General features: G+C 40.3%; 1 protein-coding gene across 2 annotated transcripts in view; it reads left to right on the forward strand.

Annotated features, from left to right (window-relative positions):
- Positions 1 to 12,882, forward strand: part of nup93 (nucleoporin 93) — a 107,131-nt gene that overhangs the window by 2,365 nt on the left and 91,884 nt on the right. Inside the window, exon 2 of one of the 2 annotated variants that reach the window (XM_033036176.1) lies at positions 12,300 to 12,423. The exons of the other annotated variant lie outside the window; for it this stretch is intronic. The gene's annotated coding sequence lies outside the window, so the exon portion shown is untranslated. The remainder of the gene's footprint in view (positions 1 to 12,299; positions 12,424 to 12,882) is intronic. 2 annotated transcript variants of the gene reach the window in all.

Consider the following 12,882-nt stretch of genomic DNA (forward strand, 5'->3'; position numbering starts at 1 on the left):
AACAAATGTCTTGCACATCATCTTTAAACTTCCCCTCATCTTAAAGCAATGGTCCCTGGCGTGTGACACATCCTCCCTGGGAAGAATGGTTCTTACTTTCAAACTTCTATTAGGTCCCTCCTTGGCCTCTGATGCTCCAGAGAAAACAATCCAAGTTTGTCCAACCTCACCTAATAGCTAATACCCTCTAATCTAGGCAGCATCCTGATAAACCTCCTCAGCACCCGCTTCAAAGTCTCCACATCCTTCCCGTATTGGGACGACAAGAAATGCACACAATATTCCAAAAGCTGTCTAATCAAAGTTTTGTAAAGCCGTAACATGGTTTAATTCATTGTTCACCACTTTTTGTAATCTCCTTTATTCCTGGGCATTCGAGTTGCCGAACCAGGCGGTGATGCAACCACTTAATATGCTCGCTACAATGCACTTGTAAGAGGTTAAGAGAAGGTTCGTCGACATGCCTAATCTCAATTTTCTAAGCAATTAGAGAGATTGCTAGGCTTTCTTTATGATTGCGTCAATGTGCTGGGTCCAGGACAGATCTCCAGAGACATGCACTCTCAGGATCTTGAAGTGGTTGATTGTTTCCACCACCAACCCATTGATGAAGACAGGTCTGTGGATCCTTGGCCTTCCTCTTCTAAAGTCAACAGTCAGTTTCTTGGTTTTACTGATGTTGAGAGCATGATTGTTCTAGCACTATTTATTCAGATAACCGATCTTCCACCTGTACTTTGACTCATCATTATCCATAATTCATCTAGCAACGATGGTGTCGTCAGCAAATTTAAAGATGGAGTTGGTACTGTGTCTGGCTGCACAGCGATAGGTATAGAGTGAGTAGAGCATGGTATAGAGTGAGTAAAGCACACAACCTTGAGGCGCCCCTGTGGTGATGGATATTGAGGATGAAGTCTTCCGAGGAAGCAGAGGCATTTGTGTGCTTTCTTGGCCATAGCATTAGTCTGATTGGATGAGGACAATTGTTGGTACAGGTGCACAACCTTTTATCCGAAAGCCTTGGGACCAGACACTTTTCGTAATTCAGAATTTGTCGGTCTTCGGAATGGAATTTTTTTAGCGTAGATTTTAATGGCTGGCTCAGTGGTAGAGTGCTCGGCTCATATCCGCAAGGTCGCGAGTTTGCGCCTTGATCCCGGCAGTAAACTCGGTCGCGAGTTTGAGTCTTCAATGTAGTTTTTTCTTGCAGAATAAATGTTTGTATGAAATGCAGTGTAGAAGAGGTGCACTGACTGTGTGGGCAGAACTTTGGAAGTGATTGCCCACCAGTCTAAAAAGCCGCTGTGTCTCCCTGTCCCTGGGATAGCAGGGGGCGATCAAACAGCACAATACCTCCCTCCCCCTCCAACTCCAGAGGAATCCGCTCCCTAATGGGCCGCTACGGCGACAAGTGGCAGTATGCCCACAGCCCGAGCTGCGCCCCCTCATCCGCCACCCCAAGAACAAGACGTACCTTGCACACCATCAGCTTTTGCCCCTACGTGTTCCTCTGGAGTTGGAGCGGGGCTGGGCTGGAGTTGCTGCTGGCTGTGCGTCTCTGGGATCTCCGTGCTTGCAGTGGGCCTGGGGGTCGGTGTCCCGTTGGTCCTGACGTCTCCGGCCACCCCCCTGGACTGGAGCTGAGACTGGAAACTGTACCGCCCTTGCCCCCTCCCTCTGCAACTGCAAACAACCCCACTCTCCTGCAAGGGCGGAACGGTTCCCGGAGGATGGCAGGTGGCCGGAGACGTCAAGACCAACAGGAACCCGCTCCCCGATGGGCCCCTACGACGCCCCGAGCTGCGCCCCGTCATCCGCAACCCAGGTTCCTCTGTAGTTGGAGCGGGGCTGGGCTGGGCTGCTGTTGGCTGTGGGTCTCTGGGATCTCCGTGCTTGCAGTGGGCCTGGGGGTCGGTGTCCCGATGAGGGGGCGCAGCTCGGGGAACGGCTTCTGGTGGTCCTGACGTCTCCGGCCAGTTTGCAGTTTTCCTCTGGAGTTGGAACGGGGCTGGGCTGGGCTGCTGCTGGCTGTGGGTCTCTGGGATCTCCGTGCTTGCAGTGGGCCTGGGGGTCGGTGTCCCGTTGGTCCTGACGTCTCCGGTGACAGTGCAAAGCCCCCGCGCCGGTGCAATGGGCGGGGAGCTGGAGAGGGGAGGGAAGGGGTCACACACATGGCCGGGAAGCAGAGGGGTGTAGGTGGGGTGAAACTGAAGGGAGCGACAATCTGCTGCTGCCTGCCCCGCTGAGTTAAAAAGTTCCCACGCAAGACTCACGAAACACTGTGTATCGTGAGTCTACCGTGGGAACTTTTTAACTCAGCGGGCAGGCAGCAGCATATTGTCAATTATTAACCCTCCCGCGCAATATACCCTCACCTTCTCTTTCATGAATGGGGATTTAGTTCCCCTTTCTTCGAGGACTGACTGGAGGTTCCGCTGTCACCTCTGCGGGCCACCCTCGGTGAACGTTTTCAAGGACCTTTCTTCAAGGAACGAAAAAATGGCCGCTATTCGGAGGTTTTCGTTATTTGGATCTTCGGATAAAAGGTTGTGCACCTGTAGTAGTTACCACTAGGAACTTGAAGCTTCATTGACGTAGACTGAGGCTTGTACTCCATCCTGCTTTGTGACGTTGATGACTAGCTCCTTCGATTTCCTGACATTGAGGGACAGGTCGTTGTCCTTGTTACTAAATTTTAGACTTTAGAGATACAGTTACCCTCCATAATGTTTGGGACAAAGACCCATCATTTATTTATTTGCCTCTGTACTCCACAACATCTCCACAATAGAAAAAAAATCACATTTGGTTAAAGTGCACATTGTCAGATTTTAATGAAGGCCATTGTTATACATTTTGGTTTCACCATGTAGAAATTACAGCAGTGTTTATACATAGTAGTCGTCCCCCCCCCCCCCCCCCCCCCCCCCCATTTCAGGGCACCATACTGTTTGGGACACAGCAATGTCATGTCAATGAAAGTAGTCATGTTTAGTATTTTGTTGCATATCCCTTGCATACCTCTTCTCTGGTGATGCTTTGCCAGGTCTGTATTGCAGCCATCTTTAATTTATGCTTGTTGTGCTTCAAGCTTATGCTTGAAGGCTAGTCCCCTTCAGTTTTCTCTTCAGCATATAAAAGGCATGCTCAATTGGGTTCAGATCGGGTGATTGACTTGACCACTCACGAATTTACAATTTTTTAGCTTTGAAAAACTCCTTTGTTGCTTTAGCAGTACGTTTGGGAACATTGTCTTGCTGTGGAATGAACCGCCGGCCAATGAGTTTTGAGACAACATTTGTTTGAACTTGAGCAGATAGGATGTGTCTATACAGGTCAGAATTCATTATGCTACTATCACCAGCAGTTGTATCATCAATGAAGATAAGTGAGCCAGTACCTTCAGCAGCCATACATGCCCAGGCCATAACACCCCCACCACCGTGTTTCACAGATGAAGTGGTATGCTTTGGATCTTGGGCAGTTCCTTCTCTCCTCCATACTTTGCTCATACTTCCTACTTATATACTTCATACTTCCTTCTCTCCTCCATACTTGCCATCATTCTGATATACAGTAAGTTAATCTTTGTCTCATCTGTCCACAAGACCTTTTTCCAGAACTGTGGCTGCTCTTTTAAGTACTTCTTGGCAAACTGTAACCCGGCCATCCTATTTCTGCGGCTAATCAGTTGTTTGCATCTTGCAGTGTCGCCTCTGGATTTCTGTTCATGAGGTTCATATGGACAGTGGTCATTGATAAATCCACACCTGACTCCTGAAAAGTGTTTCTGATCTGCCGGACAGGTGTTTGGGGATTTTTCTTTATTATAGAGAGAATTCTTCTGTCAATAGCTGTGGTGGTCTTCCTTGGCCTGCCAATAATTTTGCAATTAGTAAGCTCACCAGTGCTCTCTTTCTTCTTAGTGATGTTCCAAACAGTTGATTTTGGTAAGCCTAAGGTTTGGCTGATGTCTCTAACAGTTTTATTCTTGTTTCTCAGTCTCATAATGGCTTAATTGACTTTCATTGGCACAACTTTGGTCCTCATGTTTCTAAACAGCAATAAAAGTTTCCAGTGTATAGGGAGTATAATAAAAGGCTGAGATGGCAGCCTTTTGGATGTTTGTGTTGGTAAGAATGACATGCTTGTGCACATGGCAGATGACTCCTGGAATTTCTAGAATTAGGCAGAATCCTGCAGAACCATCCTCTGACAAAAAGAATGGGAGAAACTCGGTACAAAGCTAATGAATGGATCCGGTTAGGAATTATACCAACATGGTGTTAGTACCTATCTCCAATTAGGGATGGCACACATGATTCAACCTGAGGTGTTTGAGAGTGAGATTCAGCTGGGACAGTGTCCTGAAATTACAGAGCTTCTGTAAGTCAGGAGAAGTGCATCATGTTTAATTCCCTGATGTGCCCTGCAGCATCAACACCATTATCAGAAGCAGTGACCTGTGTAGAATTTTAATGGCAGATAATATGGAAACATTGGATATGAGGAAATATAAGATTTTGCTGAATCAAGCAGGATTGTATAAATTCATAAGTAATGTTGGAGGCTTAAAGGCAAAAAGATAGAAATAGTTTTTTTGATACAAAGACTTCAAATGTGAAACATTTTATTGAAAATTGTCAGCAAAGCCAATCAACACTTGGTCAACAACTTTAAAGACCAACCACCAGATGCTTTTTAAAACTATTCAGAATCTATTAACTTTGAAAGATCCCAAGCTATGTTTAATGTTTGTCCATCTTTCAACATTAAATATTTTTTGGCGTTGTTTCCTTTATATTGTCAGAGAAACTGCTTGAAATCTATTGAAGGTTAGTAAATTATCTATGCAAAATAAGTACTCTTGACTGCATTGGAAACTTGCATAGATTTTGTCAATGCTGACTGTATATAAGTATGATAATCTTGCAGTTTAAAAATCCCAGCCACTTTCGTATCTGATTAATTCTGCAATTTGTCCAAAATTAATAAATAACCTGAGACACAGGACATGAGCAGGAGTAGATGTAGATGCCCCCACTCCCACTCTGCCAAAGAGTATAAAGTCATGGTTGATCCAATCTTGGCTTCAGTACCATTCTGTTGCTTGCTCACCTTAACGTTGACTTCCAAGTAGGGAAAAGCTCTATCAATCTCGGTCTAAATATATTCAATGACAGTCTCAATATCTGTATGAGGTTGAGATTTCCAAATACCCGCACCTCTCTGAGAAACTCCCTGTTTTGTCTTAAATGTATTCTGAAAGTATTTCCACTATTGCTAAATACCCCCCATTGAGGGAACTATCCTCTCAGCATTCACCTTCAATATCTTAAAATGTTTCATTAAGATCACCTTTTCATTTTTATATACTGCAATAAGCCTTATTGTGATAAGCCTTGTAGACAATAGGTGCAGGAGTAGGCCATTTGGCCCTTCGAGCTAGCACCGCCATTCAATGTGATCATGGCTGATCATCCCCAATCAGTACCCTGTTCCTGCCTTCTCCCCATATCCCCTGACTCTGCTATCTTTAAGAGCCCTATCTAGCTCTCTCTTGAAAGTATCCAGAGAACCGACCTCCACCGCCGTCTGACGCAGAGAATTCCACAGACTCACAACTCTCTGTGAGAAAAAGTGTTTCCTTGTCTCCGTTCCAAATGGCTTACCCCTTATTCTTAAACTGTGGCCCCTGGGTCTGGACTCCCCCAGCATGGGGAACATGTTTCCTGCCTATAGCGTGTCCAAACCCTTAATAATCTTACATGTTTCAATAAGATTCCCTTTCATCCTTCTATATTCCATAGTATACAAGCCCAGCCGCTCCATTCTCTCAGCATATGACAGTCCTGCCATCCCAGGAATTAACCTTGTAAACCTACACTGCATTCCCTCAATAGCAAGAATGTCCTTCCTCAAATTAGGGGACCAAAACTGCACACAATACTCCAGGTGTGGTCTCACTAGGGGCCTACACAACTGCAGAAGGACCTCTCTGCTCCTATACTCAACTCCTCTTGTTATAAAGGCCAACATGCCATTCGATTTCTTCACTGCCTGTTGTACCTGCATGCTTACTTTCATTGACTGATGAACAAGGACCCCCAGATCCCATTGTATTTCCCCTTTTCCCAACTTGACACCATTTAGATAGTAATCTACCTTCCTATTTTTGCTACCAAAGTGAATAACCACACATTTATCCACATTAAATTGCATCTGCCATTCATCTGCCCACTCACCCAACCTGTCCAAGTCACCCTGCATTCTCATAGCATCCTCCTCACAGTTCACACTGCCACCCAGCTTTGTGTCATCTGCAAATTTGCTAATGTTACTTTGAATCCCTTCATCTAAATCATTGATGTATTGTGTAAATAGCTGCGGTCCCAGCACCGAGCCTTGCGGTACCCCACTAGTCACTGCAATAAGTCTGCAATAATATACTGCAATAAGTCTTGCTCAACTATTCTTCATATACCAACCCCAATAATCAACATTGTTAATCGTCTCTGCTCTACCAATTAATCCTTTCCCAAAAATAAAGTAAAATTAAATGTACTCCAGGTAAGGTTTTACTAATGCCCTGTAAATTTACATTAAAAATTGCCTACTTTTAAACTCCATAACCCCTGCAATGGAGACCTTAAATGCAATATCTGTGAAGTATGAATAGAAAAAAAACTACTATCGGCCTCTTTAGTGACCGTCGGACTATCCTTGATCGGACTTTGCTGGTTTTACCTTGCACTAAATGTTATTTCTTTATCATGTATCTATACACTGTAAATGGCTCGATTGTAATCACGTATTGTCTTTCTGCTGACTGGATAGTACGCTACAAAAGCTTTTGACTACTTCGGTACACGTGACAATACACTAAACTGAAACTGAAAAAAGTGGCACAACATTTCAGTAATTAACTTTGCTGCTACACAGCTTCAGTAACTCTATTTGATCCTGACCTCTGGTGCTCTCTTTTTGCTGTTCTTCCTGCTATCATGTTGGTTTTCTCCGGATGCTGCAGTTTCTCAAGCTCTGTGCTGGTAGATTAATTGGTTACTATAACTTGCCACTGGTGTAGGTGGTGGCAGGTGAGAGAGATTGGGTTACAGAGGGGTATGAGTGCACCATTCACTCGATGGGAGAAATGGCCTCAATGTTCACACAGAATAGTGTTTAACAATCTCAATTGTAATGCATGCATTCTCTGCTGGGTATATGTTAAATCATACCATTTACAAGGTGTAGAGAACTTGGGTTTAAGAACAGGAAAGAACATTTATCGAGCTGACTCTGGAGATAAGGTGCAATGCAACAAAATTAATCTAGCATTTATTTGAATTGATTCAATAGGTAAATCTTTCATATGATATTTTCCCAGCTAAAATAGGACTGTAAACTTGATTTTCTAGTTCTCCTTTGAATAGGTTACATGGACATGTACAGTAATATAGAAAACATATTTTTTCATCACAACAAACAGGAATAAGCATTAAGCAGGTGATTCACTTTTTTTAACATAAACCTACATGATTTAAATGGAACAATACTGGCAGTTTCTGCTAAATGTTTGTGTCTGTATGGTATAAACATTTTTTTGTTCTGCATTCATTAATCAAAATTATTAGTAGCTTGTAAATATTAAAACCAAATTCTCTGGGATAAAAATATTTCCAATGTTTACATTGATGACGCTGTCAACCAGTTTGTTCATATTTGTTTGTGAGATCTATTTTACATCCAAATGTTGCTTCATTCCAAATTGTTTCACTGTACATAATCACTTTCAGAAATGTATGCGAGACAGATATGGTGGAGTATTAATAGGATTTAAATTTTGAAGTGAATTTGGGATTTTCAGAGATCAAAGTAGATGGAACCTAGTTTCATGCCACATTGAATCATTAGTATTCAAAATTTACACGATACAGTGGACCATATTTTTATATAATCAGGCATTGTGAGTTTGATTTGTCAAATTTGAACACTTTTTGAGCAATGTAATTGGAAAGAATGTTGCCTTGCCTTCAATGTTCATAATGATACATATGATTGTTCAGCCTGCAATACGAAGAGTTCATGATCTTCTCCAGTTATTGTTGACTAATGAGAGACTGACTCAGCAGACTTCAAGTACCATAACACTGACTGTCAAACACTGTAACTTGTTAAAATGTCTTTCTCAACACATGACGTGATATTTGGAAAAGGATGTTGTGTCTTTGAGAATCTATTACTAATTGTCACATATTAGGTCAGTCTTTGTACTGAATTTTATATTGCTGGCAACACATTCCCTGAGGTTTAACTTCTCCATATTCTTGTTTTTTTCCCCCCAATCTGACAACTTTTTATTTTCTCAGTGAGTTACTTACCACTGTTAAAAAGCAATATTAAGAAATACTTTACTTGCATTTTTAAATATTCAGCTATAACACTTGCTTTACTGCACACAGAATGCCAAATCACAAACTAAATATTCAGTATCATCCCTTGAATTCAATGGTCTAATACTGTGCATTTCAAAAGCTGGTAGAGGATTTTTAATTGACTTTCCTCTAAATCATGCACAATTATCTCAAATTCTCTGCCGGCTTATGAAGAATTGCTGACAGCACCTGCTAGATTTCTTTGACAGAATTTCTACGTTACATCAGTTTTGACATTGTTGCTTCCATAAAATTATAATACATTCATCAATTCAAATTTGTCATTATTATGTTATTTCTTCAGATTTCATTTGGTCAAACATGCTTTCTTTTTCACAAACTGTGTTGACTTTGCTTGTTTACTTTGCATTTTCCTAAGTGCCATGCAATAACATCTTTAGTAAAATCTTTTAATGTTTTGCCAATGGTGGATGTTAAGCTAATAGGCGATCATTTTCAGATTTCCCTTTCTTTTTAATAAAGAACTAACCTATTGCAACTTTCTTCATTAGCCAGTTATTTTAAGAACCAAGGTTGAAATCCCATGGGACCTAGGAACTTGTCAGCCACAGCTCCAATAATTTGCTCGATATTATTTCTCTGGTGATTGTTGCATTCTCAAGATTTCCCTTCCCGTTAAATTCCACATTTATTGGATGTTTCTTGCATCCTTTATAGGGAACACTGGTGCTAATTACCTGTTCAATTCATAATTTATGATATCCCATATTTTTGTTGGTTTGTCTTGAAGCCATTAGGACAAATTAATTGCTGTCTCTATACTCGGCCAGGACCTTACCAATTGGTTTTGTATGAGTAATTTAAAATAAATTCATATATTTTTTGTCTGATTATTTAAAAAAAGATTCAGGGCCGTTTATTAAAAACTGAAAATGCTGGAAATATACGCAGGTCAAAGAGAGAAACAGACAATGATCCGGGCTTTGTACTGTTTGATAACTGATAATAATGGAACTCGGGGATGTACTACCTAAGAATGCATTTGTTTCTTCCATTGAACATCCCAGTAGCTTATTTGAAGAGCTAGTCTCAAACATATTCAGCAGTCAGTATGTTTGAGGAATATTGCATCTATCAGTGATCTATCTGTTTGGAGATTGATTTGTGCTATTTGAAGAAAGCATATTTAAGCTGATCAAGATGCATGATCATTGCTAAGTTTGGTCAAAATGACTTGAAAGCTTAATAAACAACTTGATTTAAAAAAAAAAAGAATTTGAAGTATTCCAATGCTTTTGTTGTTCTTCCTAGAATCAAATCAAGTTTTCATTATATGCACGTACCAAGGAAAGTACAAAGGCACCAAGGAAAAATCTTACTTGTAGCGGCGTCCCAGGCACATAGACACACAAAAACAAATTATACACAAATCACACAAGATTTCTAAAAGTGCAAAAAAAAACAAGACATTAATGCAAACATAAATATGAAAAAATTAAAGTCCATGGAAGTGAAAGGGGAGAACTTGTCCTGTTGTGAAGGTAGAATTAGGATTATGTAGGTTGGTTCAAGAACCTGATAGTTGAAGAAAAAGCTATTCCTGAACCTGTTTGTGTGTGACTTCAAGCTTCTGTACCTCCTGCCCAATGATAGTAGCGAGAAGAGGGCATGGCCCGGATGGTGGGTCCTTGATGATAGATATTGTTGTCTTGAGTATTGATACAGTACTGAAGGAAGGTGTTTGCCATGTATGTTATTCATTTGTAAAGCGAACCAAATAATTATTTTTTCTGTTTCTCTTAAGATTTTATAAGATTTCCCTTTGACCGTATAATATTTCCTCTTTTATTTAATGCACCGTTGAAATTCAACTAATCTTATTTCTACCACTGTTTTGATCAAAGCATTGGAGAGCCAGCTTCTGAAATATTTTTTAAGGCATTTTGATAAGGCAATTTTAATTTATCCACTTGTTACTGACACTCAGGCCAGGTAGGTTAGCTTAGCCTTATTCACATTATCAAAATGGATTGTGACCTTGGAACACCTCTGTTAAATTTCCAAACAAGATTTTCTTCTCCAAGGAGAGCAGCTAATGCTTTCCCCCTCTATCCATGTTAGTCTAATTCTCATTCCTCGAAAAAAAAGCTTCCTTTTAGAGGCCTTCACTTTTTTTCGCAAACATGGTGCTCGGAATTACTCGCAAGACTGTTCCAAGCAGTGTTCTCACCTGGATTTGGAAAAATCATAGGTTCTCAGCTTATACGGAGAGTTAGATACAATATACAGAAATGGTAATCTACTTGTGGAGAAAAGAGAATGATTCATAGTCAGCTGGTTTTATATTTTCACACTCAACCAGTTACAATTTCACAACGTTTCTGCCAGCTATAGAGGGACAAATGTCTTGGTCTACTGCAAAAGCAGTAACAGATACATACTTGCATGGTAAACCTATTTTCTGGTCTCAAGTTAATTATTAAGTCATCAGAAAGTTTTCCCGTGTGTCTAAGTCTTCAGTAAATTTAATACTTAAAAATAATGTCCTGGTCAATAATGCCCAGGTTCCAAAAATGACCAGGTAATGCACTGACACTTGTTTAGAGTTTTGTGATTAGTTATAATTTCCAAATAAGCTGGATTTCTTGGTTAGTCATTTTACAACGTGCTGAATGAGATAACAGCAGTCTCTAGACTTAACAATAATGAGGTTGAAGACACCATTTTCAGAAGTACTGTTATCAAAAGTGCAGACCATATGTGAAATTGCAGATATATAAAAGTTGTCTGAACACTTAAGTTCTAATATTGAATCATAGCAGTTACTGTGTTATAGTAAAGAGTACACTAATTATACAAGTATAGGTCAGTTTTCCAAGCTCCCCACATCAAAAGAACCATTGTAATGCTGCACAGTTTTCACTAATCTTTTTATTATCTGATGTCTCCAAGCTTTGTTGTCAACGTGTGAGCATTTAATTATTTAATAGATATTTGACATGATTGTCACATTATATATGAACTGGGATAGAAATGCAAGGTTTAGCATTAAAAAGCTAAATTCATGGAACATTTCCTTGCAAGCCAGAATTACTTGCTGATGAGAGTGGCTAAATATGCAATGACTAGCTGTTCATTGTGAGACGTTTTACAATAAGTTGAAATTTCTTGTGTTTGTGTCTTGTGTTTAAATTTCTGAATGCCATAACAAAGCATGCAAATGTAAGATTGGGAGCCCTAGGCTTCCATTTGGAACAGGAGCATCTTTGGTCGGTCCACTTTTTGATTCCGTCCATCATCCCATTGTTTTATTTTAACATACAAATGAAAATTAAATGAAGATCTGGTTTTCTGCAATAAGCAACAGTTAATTTACATTTTTCTTTAAATTAAGGGTCCATGAGGAAGCGTGGTGGAAAGAGACTAATGCAATTGTGCCATGGGCATAGACCCAATGGGTAAAATGGTCTTCTATGTCATTGTAAGATAAGAAATGCAATCTCTTGCATATTTTTGCAGTGTTGAATTCTTATAAAATATTCATAAGCATTAGGGGATTATTGGTCTTCTATTCTACATACATCGATGAGGCCAACACTAACTAGACCAGCATTTATTTCCCAATTTCTTATTGCTCTTGATAAAGTAATGGTGAGCAACCTTCTTGAACTGATTGACATTTGGTTACTGTGAAAAAGGAACTCCAGTGGTTCAATGTTTAATAGGTTAGGAAGTTTCCAAAAATCAACAGAAAATGCTGGAAACACTTAGCAGATTGGGTGCACTGTCATTGTCTCTGCCATCTATGGACAGAAACTGAGTTAATGTTTGCATTATTGACTTTTCATCAGCATGAACTTTTATCCCATTTCCAGCATCTTTGTTTTTGTTTATCTTTAGAAAAGCAGCATTGGGGAGAAAAGACGAGATTCAGAATCAAAGCCACCTTCCTGTCAAGTTCTCATTTTTAGATGTGCATTGTCCAAGGTGGGCCGATGCACAACATCCACAGTATTTGCTTTTAGTAAGTTGTCTTTGTCAGAGCAATTTGCGATTCTTTAAATTGTTGCTCTGGACAGTTCTTGAATGCCATTATTCCATTTCCTGATTAAATGGAAACTGGAACACTCAGAAACGAATGTGAATTTTTAATTGATAATTACCATATTTCCCGACAATGAAGACGCACCTGTGACGATGACACACCCCCATTTTGAATTGCTACATTTTGAATAAAGGCTGGCGGGACATAGAATTCCTCACGCTCAAATAAATAAATAAAAAGAAAGTAAGAAAGAAAGTAACAATTCAATTTGCGCAAGGCTTCCAGATCTCCTCCATTCTGAATGACTGAATGGGTGGGGGGTGGAGGATGATGGCAGGTGGAGAGATGGTGGGGAAAATGGGAGCACACCGGGACAAGTTGAATCAATTGTGATCTTACTGAATGATAATACTAATTTAAGGGACCAATTGGGGGGAG

Source organism: Amblyraja radiata, chromosome 17 (assembly GCF_010909765.2).
Source record: "Amblyraja radiata isolate CabotCenter1 chromosome 17, sAmbRad1.1.pri, whole genome shotgun sequence".
In the NCBI taxonomy this organism is placed as follows: Eukaryota; Metazoa; Chordata; class Chondrichthyes; order Rajiformes; family Rajidae; genus Amblyraja; species Amblyraja radiata.